This window comes from Xenopus laevis, chromosome 1L (assembly GCF_017654675.1).
Source record: "Xenopus laevis strain J_2021 chromosome 1L, Xenopus_laevis_v10.1, whole genome shotgun sequence".
Classification (NCBI taxonomy): Eukaryota; Metazoa; Chordata; class Amphibia; order Anura; family Pipidae; genus Xenopus; species Xenopus laevis.
In genome coordinates this window covers 148382217-148407306 of record NC_054371.1, presented here as the reverse complement: position 1 = coordinate 148407306, position 25090 = coordinate 148382217, and positions in this window count along the sequence as shown.

The following is a 25090-nucleotide window of genomic DNA, read 5'->3' as shown; positions in this document are numbered from 1 at the left end:
CATACATATATTATAAATCCATGTGACATATTCATATATGTATGACTGTTGAATGACTAATAGAGGGCAATGTTACAAACGGACATAAAAGGACGCTGTGGGGGTTGTAAAGTATGTTTTGTCAGTTTGAAAAAGAGCCTGCAGGGTCGGAAACATTGCTGTATTTGTGCCATATGTGAAATTATGGCAGTTTTACTACTACAGAATGGGATTACTGCATTTTTTGTAATGTTGAAATGAAAGGCGTGTGAAGGTGAGCACCTCATGCTGAGTGCACCCCTTTAAAGGAACAGTAACACCAAAAAATTAAAGTGTTTTAAAGGGTTATAATGCACTGCACTGGTAAAACTTATGTGTTTCCTTTAAAAACATGACTATAGTTTATTTAAGCAAGCTGCTGTGTAGCCATGGGGGCAGCCATTCAAGCACAGGACACACAGTAGATAACAGATAAGTTCTTAAGAGTCCTACTTCGGAGCTTATATGTTATTTGCTGCATACCCTATGCCTTTTCTCCTTTTTCAGCTTTGAATGGCTGCCCCCATGGCTGCAAAGCTTGTTTACATAAATTATACCGTAGTTAGGTTTCTGAAGCAAAAAAACAACAAAAAAGAAAACAATTTTACCTGTGCAGTGCATTAAATTGTTATTCCTTTAAAAAACTTAAATTTTTTTGGTGTTACTGTTCCTTTAAGGACATTTCCAGTGAATATGTGTTCTGGAATTCTGCAAATTTATTGGCTCAGTTTATTGACCTTGTTTAAAAAGATCCTCAATTATGTAAATTGCTAAAATATGCTAAAAAGAAAATTACTAAAAAAAACTGTTTCTAAGTTAATAATTATAATTATTTAAATTCATAAATTTAAGGTTAGATATTTTTTTGGCTGTGTTTGCCAGACTTCAGTTAAGTCTGTTCCAACTATGACTAAACAGTTAACAGTATTTTAAAAACTGTGTGTTAGGATGTACCTAATGGTGATGACGATCCATGACTTTTTTAAACATTTTTTTAAAGGTTTTGAATAAACATCTGCAGTTTTAACAATATGATTGTCATTTAGCATAATAGTTTTGACAATAAAGTGATATTTATTATAGCAAACATGTTTGTGTTCGTTCTTAACTGAATAAAAGTACACAGTGGGAACTTACCCCCAATAATGATAACTACTGTAACATTTCAGCAGCTGAGTAGTGAGTCAGCAGCAAGTTAGTCAACAACAATAACCAAAGAAAAGGGAAGGAAATAAAAGAATGGGACCCCACGACCCGGGTAGGGGTAGCAGAGCCTTGACGGTGCGTAGGAGTGCGCCGGCCCGCCCCCTTTTTTCTATTACAGGCGGTGATTGGCTGGAGGGACCCTGGGCTCGCGATTCCTGTGGGAGAAGAGAGGATACTTACATCCGGCGCCGGGACGTGGAGGCAGCAGGACGCAGCATCCCGCCCTCCCTCCCGTAGATGGGTGGTTTATGTCGCAGTTGGCGGAGGGTACCTTTACAAGGACCCCCAGGGGAAGTTAAAAGGGGGTATTTCAAAGTGAGTGGAAGTAGCAAGGTAGGCCTGGGTCCTCATGGGAATGTAGGCAGCCTTGTTTAGGGCTTGGGAGAATGGAACAGGAACCTACCTTTACAATTGGGGTACAGCCACCCCACCCCCATTCCCCTTCCCTCGGGTGGGGGAATAATGTTATAATGTCATAATATTATAAAGGTTTGTTATACAAACGGTTAGTAAAAGGTTAAAATGTTATACATGTTATTTATTATTATTACTGTGTTAAAATAAACAACTGCGGCCATCTCTTTCCAAACCAGTGGTGTTCGATGTATTATTTGGGGATGGAAGGTATTTTCTTGGGGCGAAAGGGAAAGGTGCAGAATCGACGCTGCAACCATCAAGAAGGAAAATGCCCTAGGGCAGGGCTTTCCAACTGCTGGCCCGCGGGCCGCAAGCGGCCGTGACCCCCCCCCTTATGTGACCCTCCATATCAAAGACTGCCTGCTGTGTCTGTTTACCATTTGTAAAATTTAAAAGGTATCACTACAGAGATTAACTGGCCCCTGCATTGTTTAATCATATTCAGACTGTAATCCTCTCTATTGTTCACACCTGTGATCCTCCTGTATTGTTCACACTTGTGACACCATTATTGTTTATATCCTAAAGGCCTGTACTGTTCACACCTGAGACCCAGACTGAAACTGCCCACATTGTTCACCTGTTCACACCTTATTCAAAATGCTAATGGGGCACCAGCACTGTGTCACTGTATGTAGTACATATTAGACTGGTCCTGATTTTCCTGTCTCCTGCTCTGTTCTGTCTTCCCTATGCTCCCTGTGTGTGTGTCATACTTTGCCTGCTCTTTGCACCCTGTGTTTGCCATACTCTGCCTGACCTATGATCTCAATGGAACATAAGCTTGGTATTTTTTCTGGGGGTTTGTTAACATTTGAAAATTATTGTTAGAGGCCCCTAAAGTGTTTAATCATATGCTGGGGTCCTGTATTATACACAGGGGAGGAGGAGGCATATGGATTTAAGAGTATGCCTTAATATGACTTTTTTCACATGAGTGGCATCCCTGACAGTGCCGGGCCAAAGTAGTTTGGCACCCTAGGCAAGAGCTTCAATCAGCGCCACCTGTCCTGCATTACCATTTCCCTCCTTACCATGATGGTTTTTAAATAAAGAAAGCAAGAAAATGTACAACACTTTTTCATTTATATTACTGCCCCCTGTACCTGTAACAGCAAGCCCAGCAGCCATCCATCATACAACCCCCCTGTACCTGTGCCAGAAGCCATCCATTATACTGCCCCCCATAGCTGTACCAGCAAGCCCAGCAGCCATCCATCATACTGCCCCCCCATACCTGTGCCAGAAGCCATCCATTATACTGCCCCCCATAGCTGTACCAGCAAGCTCAGCAGCCATCCATCATACAGCCCTCCAGCAGCTATCATATTGCCCCCAATCTTTACCTGTGCCAACAGCAGCCAAAAATAAATCTGATCCACCGGACTGAGTGACCATGATTACTGAAACAAATGATTAAATAAATGCTTGAAAAAAAAACCCCATTAAAAGTGCGCCCCTCAATGATGGCGTCCTAGACAGCTGCCTACCCCTAGTTCCAGCCCTGATCCCTGCAGTCAGCACCAACCACCTGTTTTTTTGGTGTGCTATTAATAATGTGGACATGGTCTTGCTGTAACATGGGTGTGGTTTAAAGTGGGCGTGGTCCAAAAACAGGGAGTGGCTAACACTGGCTTCCATTATCGGCCCTCCACCATGTAGATTAGAAAAATTCTGGCCCTCTGTACCATATAAATTGGACAGCACTGCCCTAGGGTCTTAAAGTAAAAAGCAAGAATTAACTTAACTAATAGAGACCTGTTGCTGTCGGAATGGGCTTGGTCAACAGACTGTCCATGCCTTTGCCTTCCTTGGCTCCCATTTGTTAGTCACTTGATTCAGCTGCAGGTAATTTCCCAGTTAAAGGATTTTTTAAGCATTGGGCATGCTGGTCTCTTGGCAGGATCATTAAAGTGATTCTGTAATGATTTTTATGATGTAGTTTTTATTTCTAAATTACACTGCAAATAATTCACTCTACCATATAAAATCTTATTCCTGAACCAACAAGTGTATTTTTTTTAGTTGTAATATTGGTGTGTAGGCACCATCTCAGGTCATTTTGCCTGGTCATGTGCTTTCAGAAAGAGCTTGCTTTCCAAACTTTTTTCTGGCAGGCTGCTGTTTCTCCAACTCAATGTCATTGAATGAATCTGCTCTTATTTGGTGACTGTATTCCTGCCCTGTTCCATTATTGTCACTGCTTATCTCCTGGTATGACCCATGGCCTGTCTCACGGACTTTGTTGTTCTGAATTTACCCCGATTTAATGCCTGCATATGAATTTGTCATACATCCTGCATTTTTGGCTACCTTTGTTAATTTTTACTTTGAATTGTCTGCCAATACCTTTATTGCTCAGCAGTTAATTCCTGTTTTTGTGTAAACATTCTTTCATTTGGTAACCTAGCACATAGGTTCTGCACAGCCAGTACTAGCGCTGTGATTAATCCTTATAGCACTCCTGGCACTGGGCTGTGCATTATTATTATTGCTTAGTTTCCTTGATGCCATGACCCTTATTAACTAAATGTCTGCTTTCTTGGACATTTCATATAACAGGTTTTTCTCAGATGTCAGAAAGTGTTAAATAGTACTGAAACAATAATGCAGACTAATTACAGATTGTCATGGTCTACACTTCGCTAAAAGTCCATAGCTAGCAGAATATTCAATTCAAATACTTACCCCTACTTGTTTTAAAAAGTACAACCCAATGTTTAATAAACTGTTGAGAATATTTTCACGAAAGATTCAAAAATGTATAAAACACTTCAGCAGACTTCATCACAGACACTGATGGCAGTAAGATTTAAATCATTTATAAAGTGTAAGAGAAGTTTATTTTGCTTGACTATCATCATAAAATATGATTTGGATTTATTTCTTATGGTGACAGGTCCCCTTTAAGATAAACTCTGCGTTACATCAAGACTCTTACAGTAAAGACATGAAGGACATATAGATGTTCAGGAATCTATGTAACTGTGATATGCAGCATCACATGAACAAAAGATTTGGTCCAAAAAGGAGTCCTAGGAAGAAGGCCAAGTTTCACTCCAATAATTTACATTTTCACAGGATAGTCTTACCCTCATATGTAATAAGAGGCATTAAGTTTGCCCAGGAGCAGTAACCCATAGCAACCAATAAGAATTTTGATTTTACTAGTAAAATTATACTAGGACATTCTACCTGCTGATTGGTTGCTATGGGGTGCCTTTTATTACATAACCAGCTTTAAGCATTAACGTGCCACTGGCTTTTAAAGAACAGGCAAGGTAACTGCTGACCAGAAGTCAGTTAGAGACTATTTTGGATATTTTAGATATATATTGTGAGAAGACAATTAGGGAGAGACATGTGTTAGTAAACACAACAGTGGAACTCCTCGAAAGGAAACCATTCTAAAGCTGCTCCCAACGCTCTGAGTACAAAGGATTACACAGATGAGGCCCAATATATACAGTACATATATGTGCTGTAGTTGGAATCTTGTAAGCAGCTAGCCTGTAAGTGCTTTAAATCCCAGTAGAATAGCTTCACCCTATAGTGTGGCCCTACTAGGATTCTTGCTGTTTAGTTACTGTATATAGTATCTGATCTTTATTTTAATAAAAGACAGGCAAAACAATGCAAATATTTCAGGGTAATTTTTACCAAAGTTGATTTGACAGGGGAAATGAAAACAAAACAACATACCTATCATACCAATATACAAGTAAAGGACCTGTTATCCAGAATGCTCGGGACCTGGGTTATTCTGGATAATGGATCTTTCTATAATTTGGATCTTCATACCTTAAATCTATTAGGAAATCATGTAAACATTAAATAAACCTAATCGGTTGATTTTGCATCCAATAACGATTAATTATATCCTGGATCAAGTACAAGGTACTGTTTTATTATTACAGAGAAAAAGGAAATAATTTTTAAACATTTGGATTACTTGGATAAAATGGAGTCTATGCGTTTACATAATTCAGAGCTTTCTGTATAACGGCTTACTGGATAATGGATCCCATACCTGTATATTATTTCCTGATTTTTTTAAATGACACATAGGGGGTTATTTACTAAACTCCGAATGCAAAAATCACGAAAAATTTGTGCTTTTTTAAATAAAATCGGACTATTAAATCCTAAGGATGGAAAAGTCAGAATCTGAAAATCCGGCATCTCAGACCTGTCGGGGTCGCATATAAGTCAATGGGGGAAGTCCAAATGATTTTTTCATGTGCAATGTGTTTCATGCAATACCCCGAAGTTTTTGGAGTTTTTGGGTGAAAATTCCAAAAAAAAATTTGAAATTCGTGAAAATTGGATGAAAAAATCTGAAAAAAATGTGAAAATTAGATTTTTTTCCAAAAAATAATAATAAATAAGCGTAAAAACCCTAGCAGGTTTGTAGCAGAAAATATTGAGATAAATTCGGACTAAAATAACCCCCATAGTATTATAATTAACCATTTTGTATATAAAAAACACAACTTCCGTTTTTAAATCCGCACAAGGTTAAAATACGCTCAGACTGAAACTATGTGACTGTTGAATGCAATTTAATATTATTAACCAAAGAAAAGAGCAGTTCTACAGAACATAACAAAACACTTTCTACCTTAATATGAACCTTTGATATTCAGTAAACATCTAAACACAAAGCTTGTATTGTGTTGCATTTTGATCTCAGCTATTCAGATTAGAATGTCTGGGATCAAACTGCAACACATGATGTAAAATCTTTTGATTACTGGCAATTTATATATCTTTTTAACAGGTTTGGAAAGCACTCGTAAAAGATTGCTAAAATGTACTTTGGGTTCTACATGAAATAGTACAGTAGAAACTGTATATTAGAATGTAAGATTTGCAAAAGAAAAATAGCAGCCATTAAGGCAACATTTGGCCTCAGGGAAAGAAATAACAAAGCTTTCAGTAACAATTTAGAGTTGCTCACTTACAAATGACTTTAAGCAATGTGTTCTAATAATTACAAAGCAAACTTTTGATGCAGTTTCCCTGTGTTACTGAGTCTATTGAACAAAATAAGCATTGGAGATAAAATACAACACAACATCGCTGGAGTATATTTTGAAGTCAAAAAGGATCTTAGTTGATCTTTGTATTAAAGGAGAGGTACGATCTCTTATCATCATTACGATTCCATTCCACTTAAACAGATTTATTTATTTTTATTATTTATTTTTAATTTTCTCTTGCGCAGGCTACAAAAATCTTGAAAATGCATTCCCGACAGCAATATCACCAGTGGGGAAACATGTGTGGTGCTTTGTTTTTCTTAAGTCGTCTGATGTTGCCTCACGGAGAAACTTCAGGTGACTTTGGAAAACACTAATTCAGCTTTCCTGAAAATCACGTTATTGCCGGTGGCAAAATAAAACACTGACATCATTATGTACCACTTGCATTCTACATCAACTAATCAGATTGGACCCTACACCAGCCCTCACCTGTCTCACACCTGTCTGTCAAAGAAGCCGTCCAGCTGCCAAATTTGGAAGAAATTGGCAATATGGGAATCATTTTTATTTCTATGAAGAAAAGTTGAAGCATAGTGGAAATGAGTTTTATAACAAGGTAGGGCAATGTATTTGTTATTGCAGAGATAAAAGAATGCCTTAACGGCAATATAATTTTCATTTGCCATAACTCCAATTTGGTTAATTTGTGGCATTTTCATCTTACTCCATTTCACCAATTTTACTGCAATTTTTAGTTACACTCATCACTACCAATCAGAGCAACTTTAACAACAGTGCAAATGGGGCATCTGCCCTGGGCCCACTTATTTTGTGGCCCACTGACTGCAATGTTTTATTTAAAAAAAGTTTTTTTGGCCACCCTCGGTCCCATGCCTGGCCCATCATCTGTACGCCAAACCCCTCCCCATCACTAACACTGAGAAGGAGACTGGATTCACAGGGAGCATTGTGGTAATGTGACGTGATTATTTGGGCAGGACTGGGAATTTATATGTGCCCATGCCCACAGTCTGAGGGGTATTTAAGGGATAATGCAAGGGAGAATGTGTAAGTGTTGCATACTTCAATTTGCTGCTTATAGCGCCTCCGCCTACCACACACCTCAACAGTCTGCAGCCTGCTCATGAGTAACCTCAAAAATCTGCTACTGAGAACTTGATGATAGACACGGTTCCATCCTGCTGGGAGTTCTGTGGGTATTTATACATGGAATTGCCATTGTGTCATCCTGCTATGAGTTCTGAGGGATTTATACATGTAATTGCAACTGTGCCATCCTGCTATGTGTTCTGGAATATTTATACATGGAATTGCCACTGTGCTATACTGCTATGAGTTCTGGGTGTATTATACATGGAATTGCCACTGTGCCATACTGCTATGAGTTCTGGGGTATAAATACATGGAATTGCCACTATATCATCCTGCTATGAGTTCTGGGGGCATTTGTACATGTAGTTGCCACTGTGCCATTCTGTTATGAATTATTAGGGTATTATACATGGAATTGCCACTGTACAAGCCAGCTATGAGTTCTGGAGGAACACCGTTCATTTATATATTTATATTTTATATATTCACTCAAGGGGTATCTGTAACATAGGGAGTGGTTTATTAGCAGGAGTGTCTCCTAAAGTGATCTTACTAGCATATTTGGAGTTAATGTAGTGTGTATTGGATACTTTTTAGTGATCTTATTAGCATGTCTGGAATTGATGGAGTGCTTATTGGTCATTTCCACAGTGATTATACTGATATAGCTGGGGTTAACAGGACAATTTTCCATTTTCTGTAGTATTTATACTGGCATGCTTAGGGTTAATAAGCCGTTATCCATTTTACTCAGCGATTTACTTTTGGAATGTGTTATAGTAAAATTGGTGTGGGATTTATAGGTGTGGCCAAAAGTAGGCATGCGTGCAGCAGGGTAATATGAGCCCAGGGCCCACCAAGGGCTTTAAATGACTCTGCTATCAATGGGTTTTAAAGCAAAGCGAGGGCATGTAATGATCAGCTTTGTCCATATTGGGTCTTGTCACTGGAGTGCAGGCCTTTCTATATCAGCATATTTATCATCCAGGGAAATAAAAGGCTTTCGTCATTTGTACGCAAAAGTGAACGCATCTTGGAAAAGAAGAGAAGTGTCTCTCATCAATTTCCATTTTCATGGAATACCCTATAGCCTTGAGCACCGAGGGGAATAGTTTAAAGGTGACATTAAACATCAGGAACAAGCCAACAGCACTGTTGGGTGGCTTGTAGTTAAGGCCTGCCCTCATTGCTCCCCAGCTCATTCTTCTGAATGACAAGGCTTAAGTAATTGTCTTACTATTATAGAAAAAAAGAGCACAAAAATTAATAACTAAATAAATAGGATGACCTGGAAATTGCATTTAAAGCTTTTAATTGCATAACAGGCTTCTGGATAAATGTTCCCATACCCATATTCATAAACTATGTAAATCAGATTACAAAAAGGCATCACATGAGCTAATTTAAATATCAAAGAAATGTGCAATACAAACTCTATATTACATGTAATCCATATAGCACATTTTAAAGGCGATATATCAAATTAATATTTTGTAAGTGATGGAGACTTGGTATTTTTGATTAATAGATCCATTTGGCTTTCCTCTTGAGAAAGAAATTTAATCAATTACCTTGTCCATTACTTTTCTGCTTCCAATCTATTTTATCCATTGCTCTCAAAAGAATATGATCTTTACAGCCATTATGCCTTAGCATTTTTTTAAACAAATTTTTCAAATAAATTAATATGCGGTTTGGGAAATTTTAGCAGTGCCCTGCTTTGGATCTAATTCAGGGATATTCATATTTAATATAGCCATTTCCTTATGCTTAATTTGGTTTTAAAGCATCTGTTGTACCATTTGAAACTTGGACACGATGAAATGTTTCATTTCCAGGGTTGCAGTATATACTGCTATGAAACCTAGGTTTATTTCCTGCGTTGCAGTATATATTGCTATGAAATCTAGGTATTTTAGCTACAAATACATTAGCTATAAATACAAACAAACATCTAAAGAATGTTACCTTGTATTTTTAGGTTAACTAACATGACAAATTATAAATAACAAAGAATTTTGAATCAAATATTAAAGTAAGGCCACCATTCTGAAATTTTAACTAATGCAGAATTGTCATCAGCAGAGTCCAGAATACTAGAACAGTTTTGTTGAATTTGTTACTTTTTCACAGAATTTCTTTTTACTTTTCATGGAAATTCACTTACAGAAAACCACTTAAGGGAAAAAGATTAATTATTTTTGACACAAGCTCCGAGGATTCTGAACTTACTAAGGGGCACATTTACTAAGGGTCGAATTTCGAAGTGGTAAATCTTCGAAATTCAACCATCGAATTGTAGAAATTCGATAGTCAAAGGTTTTTTTTGAGTGAATTTAGCTGTTTTCGATTGAATTCAAAACGTTCGATCGATCGTTTGAATCAAACGATCATTCGAACAATTCAATCGATCGATTGAACGATTTTCAAAAAAAAACTTAGACTTCTAAAAACTTAGCCAAATACTGGCTATAGGTTCTAGGAGGTCCCTATAGGCTAACACAGCAATTTGGCAGGTTTAAGGTGGCGAAGTGTCGAAGTTGACGTTTTTTAAAGAGACAGTACTTCGATTTTCGAATGGTTGAATATTCAAAGTTTTTCAATTTATATCTAATTTTGGCCTATTCGATGGTTGAAGTACCCAAAAATTACTTCGAAATTCAACGTTTTTGAATCTGAAAATTCACTTCAAATTCACTTTAACCTTTAGTAAATAGGGATGTAGCGAACTGCCGATTTGGTGTTCGCGAACGCCGTTCGCGAACACCGGCAAAAAATGCGAACGTTCGCGAACTTCGAACACCCGCTAAAATCGTTCGATTCGAACGATCGAAGGATTTTAATCGTTCGATCGAAGGATTTTCATTCGAATCGAACGATCGAAGCCATTCGATCGAATGCTTTTCATTCGATCGAATGCTTACAATCGTTCGAACGAATGGAAATCGTTCGATTTTTAGCGGTCGAAGGAATTCGAATGGTCGAATGGTCGAACGATCGAACGCGAACTCAAAATGCGAACGTTCCCAAACGTTCGCGAACATTCGGCGGACGCGAACGGTCGAAGTTCGCGCGAACTAGTTCGCGGGCGAACAGTTCGCAACATCCCTATTAGTAAATGGGCCCCCAAGAGTCAGAACCCCAAACAAAGGAAACACAGATTTTTTGTAGACTTGGGACCTCATGACATAAGAACCTATGAATGTAAAAGTTAGTTACCATTGGGAGAGCATAGAGATATTGTTCCAGATTACAGAAAAAAAACCAAGAATTGCTCTCATAATAGTTCAGGTGGTTCTCCTACCAGGTCATGGTACCAATAACTAGAGATGCACCGAATCCCCTATTTTGAATTCGGCCGAACCCCTGAATCCTTTACAAAAGATTCGGCCGAATACCGAACAGTATCCTAATTTGTAAATGCAAATTAGGGATCTGAAGGGGGAAAAATGTTTACTTCCTTGTTTTGTGACCAAACGTCACGTGATTTCCCTCTCCACCCCTCATTTGCATATGCAAATTAGGATTCGGATTTGGTTCGGCCGGGCAGAAGAATTCGGCTGAATCCTGCTGAAAAAGGCCGTATCCTGGCCGAATCCCAAACCGAATCCTGGATTTGTGCATCCCTACCAATAACCATGACTAGCTTGAAAATAGAATTCATCCAAGTCAGGGGGGGCTCCCTGAGGAATCTGTATACACAGAATTGTATTCTTCCTCACTAGCATCAAGAGTCAAAAAAATACTCACGGAACAAGGGCTTTAAGTTAAAACAAAACTCTACAGGGAAGTGCAAAAATGGGTACTATGGTGCAGTACCCTTTATTATTTATAATAAAGTGCAACACACTGTGCTATGTTAATTTTGTGAGACTTGTTTAAAAAAGTGCCATGTGCTATAGACACTTTAAGTGAGTTAGACCAAGGATGATAAGTCTGCCAGCCTATGGTAAAATTGACGACTCACCAAACTTTCAAAGTAAGTACACATCAAGCATGTGCATGCTGAATCCATGGTGTCCTCAAATATTCACGCAATATTCAAGAAAAGAAAAGAAAAATATATAATAGTGCTGATATATTAATTTAAAAATAAGATGCCCCAACAACTGGGTCTACTCACAAAATAACAGGACATTGAGTTTAATGTTGTACAATTAAAATAGGTCAATTGGCACTGCTCCTAACCTTAACACATTTCACGTGGAGCGCCACGCTTCTTCAGATTCCTTCTTTTTTGTTTTAATTATGAGATAAATTCCCATTTTAGTAAATAACCCCCAAAGTGTTTTAAACTAAGCAACTACTCTATCAGGTCCTATGGATGCCACTACTGCATTGGTTACTTATATACTGTGATGTCAATAATGGTTTAAACTGTATTAAAATTTTAGTTTCTGCTCAGTTTTTTTTTAATTTCCTCTTTTTTTCATAGCTATTTATTAAAGGCTTAAAGGTGTCTATTGACACACTCTACTTGGCGACTGAACATAATGTATGGTGTAAAAAAGTTTTATAGGGAAGTGTAATTAAACCAAAGTACCAGGGAGCATCAATCAATGTCCTAGTAGGGGTCCATGAGCAAGTGAAGCAAAAACCTATGCCAAAAGACCTGGATTCCTATTTGTAGAGAAAATGGGGTGCTGAAGTTGACCAAATCGTGTCTAAAGCTTTCTCATTACCTACTCCATTACTTCTAGCCAAGGACCGCAAATATTTATTGATTAACCATTATCTTATCTTCTCTCCCAGCTGTCATCTTCTTGAAGCAAAAACATTATGTTGTGATATACTTCAGCACTTTGGCAGCTGAGACTGGAAAAACTCTGGTTTAGCTATAGGTCCCCAGCTTCACCAATAAATATTATTTTTTTGCTGGGGAATGATAACAAAGAAAATAGAAACCATCCACTTATAATTCATATTTGCCATTTTGAATTATTATTTTAACTTAAGTTCAAAGCTGTTATAATTAATGGGTTATATGGCACTTACTCCCACAGCAATACGAATAATTACTTTTCAATCTATTCAGAGATGCATATTTCTACCCTTTACTTGTCATTCACTTTTACCTTTTAGAAATTCATATCAAAGGAAATTCCAGTGTAATTGGATATTCCTGTTCCTCTGCATATTACTCTTCCATAATAATCCTATTAAATGTGTGAGAGGAGCCCTATATTTCATGTAATGCAACTTGTAGTTAACAATTTGTGCTTCAAAATAGATATTTCCATATTTTATAAAAGGGAAATTAGTGCTTTGCAATTGTATCCCTTGTTTATTTGTCTTATATAAAATGAGCCCTCAAATGTAATAATATGCACAGCGTTTACCCATATACAGTAACCTGTATCACCCAACAAGTTGTTCATTTTTAAACAAATGACTAGTAAATTCTACCTTCTGATTGGTTGCTATTTCTACACCCCCTCTACGCCTCAAACTGAATCTCTCCTATGAGTTTTCACGTCTTGGGCCAGATTTAATTTGATGAGAAAAGCATATCTCCTAATTCAATTCCAGATTTTCCAATAGAGTCAGATACAAATTCACTGAGAAAAACTTATCACAGGGAAACTGTTTCTATGTTTCAAATTTAATCTTGCCCACAAGTTTTCATTTGATATACCATAATATAATATTTTATCATTGATTTGAATCTGGTCCAATATGTTTTAACACGCCTGTTTAGTTTAATCTGCCTTGTATAAAATTCCTATAACAATTCTGTTTATTGCTGTTTATACCATATTGCTGTAAATGGTATAAATGGTTTGCATCAACCCAATTTTGTCACTGTCAAATACAAAATGTATATTTTGATGATTGTGTCCCTTTTGCGCTTCAACAGATCCCTCACATAAAAAGTTTTTAACCAACTGATGCAAGTGATAGATTCATAATACACAGCACCTGACGGTTATAGTAGCAAAACTACAGTTTAGAAAGTGTAATATTGATTTTTCTTTCTTAGAGCAATTTATCTTGCTTTTCAATCTGGACTCTTCATTATAGGCAAAAAGAGAACAGAGAAGATGATTAGTGTATAGAAAAACAAATACATTTACAAAGCAACTAGCAATATTTGTTTACCAGCTTTAACAAGGCAGGTATAAGGGGCAGATTTACTAAAGGGCGAAGTGACTAATGCTAGTGAAAATTCACCAGCAAGACGTAATTTCGTAACTTCGCCGATTTAATAACAGTACTCTATCGGTACTTCGCTCCCATACGCCAGGTGAAGTTGCGCTCTGGCGAATGGACGTAACTACGCAAATTCACTAAGATGTGGATTTTACTGAGTTACCTCTTGCGCCAGACTTGCCTTCACCACCTCAGACCAGGTGAAGTGCAATAGATTAGATAGGACTTCCTCAAAAAATAGTTGAACATTTTTCTAAGTCCCAAAAAACGCTGGCGACTTTTTATTTTTCAGGGTGATAGGCTGCAAAAGATTGTAAATTTTTTTCTGGGATACCCGGCTTCCCCCCTGCATTTCCTAACATATGGCACATACATTATATACTGGGCTCATGTGTAGGGAAATATAACAACTTTATTTTATTTTATTAAGGTTTCCCCAGCTTGTGTAGTGTTATGTATTGGCTGCAAAATATACATCCATTGAACATTAACTTCTCGCCGTATGCAAATTAGGCAACACTAGCACAACTTTGCTTCACTTGCCGCAGTAACGCTAGCGATACTTCGCCAGCATTTGGTGCCCTTGACGCAACTTTGGATTTTAGTGAATTAGCGTTGTCCTGGCATATCTACGCCTGGCGAAGTGTTGTAATGTGAGTGAAGCTATCGCTGGCGAATTTTCCCAAAGAGTCAATCTCTATATTTTATTGGAAGTAAAGCAGCTCCTGAGGTTAATACAGAAAATATAAAACTATATTATTAGTTTTATCAGTGATGAGTGTATTTTTTTGGCAGGCATGGATTTGCAGCGAAACCCCGCATTTCAGCATCTGCAAATTTTTGAAACTGTGGCAAAAATTTGTCATGAAATTTTTTTTTTTGCAGAGACAAAAAAGTCACAGCAAGAAAAAATGGCCATTGACTTTAATGCATTTGGAGTGAGAAAAAAAGTTGTGCGTGCAATAAAATTTGTCACCAATTGACTTCTGAAATTTACTTTTTTGAAATTTTTTGCTGTTTTTGCAAATTTTTCAGCTAACCGAAATGGTACAGATTTGCTCATCACGACTAGTATTAATTATAGTTAAATAGCAAGCTTAATATTTAAGGAAAACTATTTTGATGCGCGACAATTTTTATGGCAATTTTTTTTTGACGCACCGGATTTTTAGTAAATTGTCGCCACAGTTTCACGAATTAACTCTCTTGCGGCCGCAAATTCTTGTCTAGTGAATGTATTCACCCATCACTAATGAATCTCTATGCAAATCTAATGGACTGTTTTTCCTTTCTCCCAAAAACAAAAAACAGTATCTTGTACTTGAACCCAAATAAGATATAATAAATCCTTACTGGAGACCAAACAATCTTATTGGGGTTTTCCAGATAAGGGGTCTTTACAAAATAAGGAAAGTCTGCTTATCTGGAAAACCCCAGGCCATGAGCATTCTGGATAACAGGTCCCATACATGTATTAAGGTGTATAATGTCAATGAAAAGTACTCCTTTATAACCACTTTGCCTGATCAGCTTGGACTATCTATAAGTAGAAACAGTCCTATATTAACAATGGGTGAGAATAATTGGCTATATACTGTGAAGTTGGAAAGGAATACAGGCTAAATTATTTTGCCTAAGTTGATCCCCTTCACCCCACCATGCAGTCAAATAAACACAAAGTGATCATAACTGTAAAACATTAAACGACTCTACTTTTGAAAATACCAGCCGTAGTTTTAAGGCACAAAAACAAACTTGTTTTTTTTTTTTTTTTTGATGTGTCTCTTTAATACGTCCAGGAAAATTAAAGGAAATATTGAATGTAAATAAAATACTTTTTTTTTCCTGCTACTTACAAATATCATATGTATGACAATATTTGTGGTTTATGTAAAGTAGAAAGTATAAATTATGAAGTCAGTTTGTCCTCTATGTACCTGCTGATTATGCTGTATTCTTGCAAAATTTTGAAAAACAGGGGACCATGAAGTATAAAACAGGGGGATGGGATGATGGATCTAGTGGCCTTTTCTTGCTCTTCTATTCTACATTACATATTTCTGTGACTTTTGTAAAGTTTTGGTTCACTGGAGGATAACTTTCCAGCTACGCTGACTGGATCACTCTTTTAATAGAATTTTTTTTCAGGTCCTTGCCATTTGTGACAGAAGCACACCAGGTGAACAATTTATTTTGCCCTGTGTCATTCTCGGTGCAAATAAATAAAACAAAGATGATTATTTTGTCTATTGCAAGCATCTTTCTATTTAAATTATGAAAACTTACATTGATAAAAGTAAATGTTGCACATATGAAGATGAATTCAGAGTGCAATGGTAGGGTGAGAGAGAAGTAATTCCATTTATTGCAGGGAGCTGAAAGACACAGGAACATTCACTTAAAGGAGAACTAAACCCTAAAATGAATGTGGCTAAAAATGTCATATTTTCTATACAGAACTTATTGCACCAGCCTAAAGTTTCAGCTTGTCAATAGGAGCAATGATCCAGGACTTCAAACCATCTTGGAAAATGTCTGTGAAACTGCACATCCTCATTGGGCGGCTGTTGAGAAGCTAAGCTTAGGGGTCGTCACAAATTATCAAGCAGAAAATTAGGTTTGTCTGTAATATAAGCTTGTTTTAGCTTTAGAGGTCTAAGGGGAACATAAAAAAAAAAAAAAAGTTAATAAGGGTTTTTATTTACTGCTGGTAGCAAATAGCATTTTTTTTTCTCCTTTCCCTCTTTCTTCTAATTAAGGGGGAGGGGTTAATCAGGTAAATTCTGAACAGGCTTTGTGTGCTCTGGTTGAAACCTTACACTTGTGAAGGCAAAGCGAGTGTGGGAGCTGCTTAGCGAGTGTTGCATGTGATCGAAGTGTTGCATGTGAATTAAGTGTTAAGCAGCGTTAAAAACCTTAAGGCGTTTAAAACTGAAAAGGTGTTGGTGAGGAATTACATTTGGGAGACTGTAAGTACCCAGTGTAAATATGAGTGGGTTTGCTGGTATTACTCAGTGTGTGTCTTGTCACATGTATGTGGTGTTGGAGCAGCAGTTCCATGCAGTATTTACATGTGAGAGATGTCGGTGGGTTTTCATCTTGGAATCTGAGCTGCAGACTCTAAGGCAGGGATCCCCAACCTTTTGAACCCGTGAGCATAATTCAGACGTAAAAGGAGTTGGGGAGCAACACATGCATGAAAAATGTTCCTGGGTGCCAAATAAGTGTTGTGATTGCCCATTTAGTAGCCCTTTGTGGATTGTCAACCTACATTGAGGCTCTGTTTGGCAGTACATCTGGTTTTTATACAACCAAAATGTGCTCCCAAGCCTGGAATTCAAAAATAATCACCTACTTTGAGGCCACTGGGAGCAACATCCAAGAGGTTGGAGAGCAACATGTTGCTCAAGAGCTACTGGTTGGGGTAGGGGACAGAAGAGTAGGGGGGCTGGTCCACAGTTTGTCCAAAACAGCAAATTCGCCGTTTTGGCTGAAGATGCTGGGGAGGAAAACTCCGAACTGGCGTGTATGGAGCAGGCTGACTCTCGGAGCACCCCGGGAGGCAGTGGCTCTAATACGGGTGGTGGGGGGAGTGCAAGGAAGGAAAGGCAGGTTCTAGTTATAGGGGATTCGATTATTAGAAAGGTGGATAGGGTAATCTGTCGCAAGGCCCCTACATGCCGAACAGTCTGCTGCTTGCCTGGTGCTAGGGTTCGGCATGTGGTGGAACGAGTGGACAGATTATTGGGAGGGGCTGGGGAAGACCCAGCGGTCTTGGTACACATAGGTACCAATGACAAAGTTAGAGGAGGTGGTGAAGTCCTCAAAAATGATTTTAAAAAACTAGGTTCAAAGCTGAGGGCGAGGACTTCCAAGGTAATTACCTGAGCCACGAGCAACGCTAAGGAGACAGCGGGAGCGTAGGGAGATTAATGCGTGGCTGAAAGATTGGTGTAGGGAGGAGGGTTTTGGGTTTTTGGAGAACTGGGCTGATTTTTCAGTCGGCTACAGGCTCTTTGCTAGGGATGGGCTGCACCTCAATGATGATGGGGCAGCTGTTTTGGGAGAGAAGATGGCTAGAGGGTTGGAGGAGATTTTAAACTAGGTGTGGGGGGGGGGAGGGTTCAGTAAAAGATTCAGTGGTAGACAGGTTAGATGAGATAGTGGGCAAAGAAAGGGAAAATGGGGGAGGAGATTTGGCTAGGGATACTGTTAAGGATAGGGAGGACCACATGTCATATGTTCAATATGGTGCCAGTATTAAATGTATGTTTACAAATGCAAGAAGTCTGACTGGTAAAATGGGAGAGCTGGAGCTGCTGGTGATGGAAGGAAAATATGATGTGATTGGTGTGGCCGAAACATGGCTGAATGAGTCGCATGACTGGGCAGTAAATATCAGTGGCTATACTTTGTTTCGGAGGGACAGAGGCAATAGAATAGGAGGAGGGGTATGTCTGTATGTTAGGCAGGATTTAAAAGCTCATATAAAGGAGGAGGTTATGTTAGAAAATGAGGGGCCAGAAGTCGTATGGGTGGAGTTCTTCACCAATTGTAAAGAATCCAGCAAATTAATTGTAGGAGTATGCTATAGACCCCCTAATGTAAGTGAGGAGGAAGAGACAAAGCTCCTAATGCAAATAGAAAAGGCTGCTAGTTTAGGTAAAGTAATGATAATGGGGGATTTTAATTACCCAGATATTGACTGGAGCAACGGTACTGCTAGATCAGTTAATGGGAACAAGTTTATAAACTTATTGCACGACAATTTTTTGGCACAGGTTGTTGAGGAGCCTACCAGAAAAAATGCTATTCTTGATTTAGTGATCTCAAATGACCCAGAACTTATAGCAAATGTGCAAGTCATTGAACCCCTGGGTAATAGTGACCATGATGTTATATCTTTTAATGTCTGGTGCAAAAAACAAAAATATACTGGGGCAACAAAAACCATGAATTTTGCAAAAGCTAATTTTAGTGCCTTGAGGGCTGCCCTACAGAGCATTGATTGGGGCATTAGGTTTTCAGCTAAAAACACAGAACAGAAATGGTTGTCCTTTAAAATGATATTAAATCATTACTGTTCTCAATTTATTCCCTTAAGGACTAAACGTAAAAGCTCTAAGAATCATCCTGTGTGGCTTAATACAGAGGTAAAGATGTTAATGGGAAAGAAGAGAAAGGCATTTAAAAACTACAAATCTGTAGGGACAGAAGCTGCATTTAATGAATATAAACACTGTAATAAATGTTGTAAATCAGCAATCCGGAAGGCTAAGAAAAGAAATGAAGAGTTAATTGCGGTGGAGGTGAAAACTAACCCTAAAAAGTTTTTAAATATATTAATAGTAAAAAGATGCAGGTTGAGAGTGTTGCTCCATTAAATAATGGTACCAGTATGGTTGTAACAGATACAGATAAGGCAAATGTGTTAAATCAGTTCTTTTCTTCAGTGTATACAATAGAGGAGTCTGGGTTCACAGGCTCACTTAATAACTGCACGAATGGTTCAGCTCAATCTAGTCAGTGGCTGACTCAGAATATGATTCAAAAAGCTTTAATACAAATTAATGTAAACAAGGCTCCAGGGCCTGATGGCATACACCCCCGGGTTCTAAGAGAGCTTAGTTCAGTTTTAGACCAGCCCTTATTTCTGATTTTCTCAGATTCACTGTCATCTGGTATGGTGCCTATGGATTGGAGAAAAGCTGATGTTATTCCAATATTTAAAAAGGGATTACGATCTCAGCCTGGCAATTATAGGCCAGTAAGCTTGACATCTGTGGTGGGCAAATTATTTGAAGGCTTGTTAAGGGATCACATTCAAAATTTTGTCCTAATGAATGGCATTATGAGCAACAATCAGCATGGCTTTATGAAGGATAGGTCATGTCAGACGAATTTGATTGCATTTTATGATGTGGTAAGTAAGATTCTGGATAGTGGGGGGGCAGTAGATGTGATCTATTTGGATTTTGCCAAAGCGTTTGATACTGTGCCCCACAAACGACTGCTTTCTAAACTAAGGTCTGTTGGGCTTAATGAAGTCGTTTGCACATGGATAGGAAACTGGCTACAGGATCGGGTACAGAGGGTGGTTGTTAATGGGACATTCTCTACTTGGAGTAAGGTTCTTAGTGGGGTCCCCCAGGGCTCAGTATTGGGTCCACTTTTATTTAACTTGTTCATTAATGACTTAGGGGAGGGTGTTGTAAGTAATGTATCAGTGTTTGCAGATGACACAAAATTATCCAGCCCAATTAATTCCATCCAGGATGTGACATCCTTGCAACAGGATCTTGACAAACTGGCAATCTGGGCAGCTAAGTGGCAAATGAGATTCAATGTTGATAAATGTAAAGTCATGCACCTGGGATGTAAAAATATCCAAGCCACTTATACCCTTAATGGGACTGCACTAGGCAAATCCATTATGGAAAAGTACCTTGGAGTCCTTGTAGATGATAAGCTTGGCTGTAGCAAGCAATGCCAGTCAGCAGCATCAAGGGCAAATAAGGTCTTGAGCTGTATTAAAAGGGGCATAGAGTCAAGGGAGGAGGAGGTCATTCTTCCACTGTATAGAGCACTTGTAAGGCCCCATCTAGAATATGCCGTACAGTTTTGGTCTCCATCACTCAAACAGGACATTATTGTATTAGAGAGGGTACAGAGAAGGGCAACTAAGCTGGTAAAAGGTATTGAAAATCTTAGCTATGAGGAAAGACTGGCCAAATTGGGGATGTTCACGCTGGAGAAGAGGCGCTTAAGGGGTGATATGATGACTATGTATAAATATATAAGGGGATCATATAACAATCTCTCTAATGCTTTATTTACCAGTAGGTCTTTCCAGCTGACACAAGGTCACCCATTCCGATTAGAAGAAAAGAGGTTCTGCCTAAATATTCGGAAGGGGTTTTTTACAGTGAGAGCTGTGAGGATGTGGAATTCTCTCCCTGAATCCGTTGTATAGGCTGATACATTAGATAGCTTTAAGAAGGGGTTGGATGGCTTTTTAGCAAGTAAGGGAATACAGGGTTATGGGAAATAGCTCATAGTCCAAGTTGATCCAGGGACTAGTCCGATTGCCATTTTGGAGTCAGGAAGGAATTTTTCCCCCTCTAAGGCAAATTGGAGAGGCTTCAGATGGGTTTTTTGCCTTCCTCTGGATCAACTGGCAGATAGGTAGTTAATAAAAAAAAAAAAGGTTGAACTCGATGGACATGTGTCTTTTTTCAACCTTACTTACTATGTTACTATGTTACTATGTAAGCTGATCCTACAGGGATAATTATCAAATTCTGATGCTAATTGTACTGGTTTCTGTGCTGCCATGTAGTAATTATCTGTATTAATTACTAATCAGCCTTATATTGTGATATTTCTATTCTATGTGTACTGTATATTTTGAGTGGGTCCCTAAGCTCAGTAAGTGACAGCAGCACAGAGCATGTGCAGTGAATCAGCAGAAAAGAAGATGGAGAGCTACTGGGGCATCTTTGGAGACACAGATCTTCCCTGCTAAAGGGCTGTAGTTGCCTTAGGCTGGTACAGAAGTCCAAAACATCATGTAAAACATTTCTAGCTACTTCCTTAGTTAAGCTTTAGTTCTCCTTTAATCCTGCACATGGTAACTGGTGCATCAGGTAAAAGTTCCTAAACTTCTAAACATATTATAAAACCAGTAATCATAGAATATTAATAAAACAGTTTGACTTTATCAGATTATCGGCAGATTTATCAAGGGTCAAAGTGAATTCAAGGGAATTTTCGAAGTAAAAAAATTTAAAGTAATTTTTTGGATACTTCAACCATCGAATAGGATACCACGACTTCGAATTTACTTCGATTTCGATACGAAGTAAAAATCGTTTGACTATTCGACCATTTGATAATCGAAGTACCGTCTCTTTTAAAAACGTCAACTTCAATACTTCACTAACTTAAACCTGCCGAAGTGCTATGTTAGCCTATTTTGGATTCGAAGGAAACCCATACGATCGTACGATAAAATTGTTTGAATCGTACGATTCGAAGTATGATCGGAGTACGATCATACGATCGTACTACGATCGTAATACGATCGTACGATGTATAAAATCCTCCGACTTCGAATGTCGGAGGATTCTATTCGACCCTTGATAAATCTGCCCCTTTATCTTGTAGCATTAAGAATCTATAACAAGCAATAATTAATGTGCAACATGTGCACTGATTCTGTAGATGGAACTGTTGGTGTGCTTTAGCTCACTGCAGGCTGTATGTGCTGACAACAGTATAACACTAGTTTACAGTGGAATATAAACCCTTTCAATAAGTTTATACCCTAATGTTCCTACTACCTGGAACATTTGCTTAACCTGCACAATGAACTGGTGCATCAGGTAAAAATTCCTACCCCTCTCTCTCTCTCTCTCTCTCTCTCCGGACCGCTTGCACAAACTGTTTCCAAATCACCCTCCCACTTGCTGGAGGAATTGTGGGGCCCAAGGCACGCTCCCACACATTTTTTGGGACTGTCCCTCCATACAACAGCTCTGGAAAGAGGTAGCAGATCTCATTAGCCAGATAATAGCCTGTCCTGTCCCATTGGATCCGATTGTTCTCCTGCTTGGTAAACCCATCCCCAAATTATGTAGAAGTGGTCAGGTTCTAGTGAATCAGATCTTGACGGCTACACGCCTAGCAATTGCCTCCAGATGGAAGGATCCAACACCGCCAACTAAGCCCGAAATCATCCGGAGAGTTAACAGCAACAGAATATTTGAGTCAAACATTGCCTATATGCAAAACAGGATGGATCACTACCTCAAGGTCTGGTCGTTGTGGGAACTTAGGGGTTTGGCCTCGTAGCAATCATTGAGACCCTCGTGTCAGTCCTTCCCATATCACGCCATGATGCCCATGTCCCTTTGGTCATATAACTGGCTCTATCTCCATGCCTGAGCCCACCTCCTCATCGCTCATTTTGTCCCCCAATATGTATGTAGTTTATCATAGCCCAAGATTATGCCTGCCTGCCATACAACCGATGCAAATGCCTGTTGCACTACAATGTCTTTTGCTCCTATTGGAGCCCCTTCTTATTTTCTTTTTCTTTTTATGTTGTTTTGCACTAACCTGTGACATGTGCATTACTTTTATGTTTGTATGTACCACAAAGTGCTTTATTTACTGAAAAAATTGCAAATAAAACATAAGTTGCAAAAAAAAAAATCAACAACACATAACATCATTTAGCAATATACTCTGTTCTCATACCAATGGCATGGTATCTGATGTTTCCTTTTAGTAATCAGAAAGGAAGATGTTTTAATGAAGAACAAATTTACTCTATCCACTGAAAGTCTTTTATTGTGCATACCCTGAGCTCCAACAAATATAAACTGAAATATAATGTATCAAAGTTTATTTAACTTAGATTTAACATGTATCATTAAAAATACATGTAACCCCTAAAATACTGATAGGACTCATAAAAGTATCCTGCTGTACTATTATTCCTAGGTTAATGCTTAGATTCAGCTGTTGCTTAATTTAATGGTGTATTATAAAGCAGTAATGAGCATATTTATTTTGACTTGTTTTAAACAATGTATATTCATTAAGAAATGAAAACAGGTTGCCAGTTATTTGAATTGCTTTCATAAACTACATGGGGGACTTTTATATGCTCACTGTTTGCTGCTGACATAAGGAATTGACTGCACTCATAATATCACAGCAAACAAAAGAGGTATAACTTGTATAATGAAATATCTTGCAAAGACTACGCTTTATTCTTTGGTTTATGCAGCACATGTATTTTATGGTATCACAAATCACTGTTAGTAGCAAAGTAATGATTAGACATAACTATGCAAAACTGGAGCTATCTCACTGCATGTAGTGACATCTGTTCTTATAATAAGCCAAGATCTTAAATCATTTAAAGTGTATCTTTATATTTTGCTTCAAGACTGGCGATATTTTGAATGATTTAAGATATACCTTTTTGATATCTCAAAACACACTCAATACATGCCAGTGGGAAAAAAAACAGACTGGAAATATTGTAGTTATCCTATGACATTAGCAAGAGCTGTCTGCTTATTGTGTATGAAAACCTTATATATCATCATAGGATTTGATGTCTTTTTTTGCACACCAGCAATGATAGCAATAGCTATTTGTTATAATTGATCAAATAATTGCACAATCTTCCCCATTACAGGCTTTTGTAATTGAATATGTCCTGCTTATCAAATATTATGGTGGATCCAGCTAATGACATCTTGAGGATTTTGCAAAGGAAAAACATTTTGTTGGTGGGTATCCCTGTTCTAGAAGCAGCTATACCATATAAGTAAATCTCATTTTTATGTAATTGTCAATCCAGCTACTTTGGGATGATCAATTTATAGCTTGCAAGAACAGATATGGGACCTGTTAGCCAGAAAGCTCAGGACTGGATAAGCGTAATTTGGATCTCCATAACAGTCTCCTAAAAATAATATTCATGGCTCTTAGGATGACAGGGTTCTGGATAACAGATCCCATACCTGTATATAGCAGTCAGCACCTGCTACACTATAGCATACAAGCCCCAAAAAACCTGGAACCTTGCTATATGTTGTGGAAGGAGGTATAGATTGAATAAATGCACTTGATTACAATCATACTGAAAGCAATAACTAAATCACTTTACTGTTCCTATCCTCATATACCATTTGACTAATGGCTTTGATTTATTTTAAATGATTGTATACTGGCCAACTATCAGTAGCTTTGTGTATTTACTCAGTTGTAAATATTATATATCATTATAACATAATTCCTATGAGAATCACAATAAAAATGACAAAGAAATTGTAACTTTCTCTCTAAGCAGACCTGCTATTCCATTATATTCATAATGCTTTGATAAATGATATCATCTATCCAAATCTATTTACTATTGATTATGCATACAATTTAAGAAACTTAGTGGCAAGAAGAATTAACCATTTAGAATTTCATTTTATGCACTGCAACAAGCTGTTTACTTATGATACATTTCCAGAAGGAAATGTATATTAAACGGATCTTATAAACTACAGTTTGTATTTTGTAGGATGATTCGCATTTTAATTAAACTCCAAGCAACATGTAATCTTTCTGGAGTAATTTCAATATCAAGAACTTAGGTTTAAAAAGATAATTATTCTTAATTACCAACAATC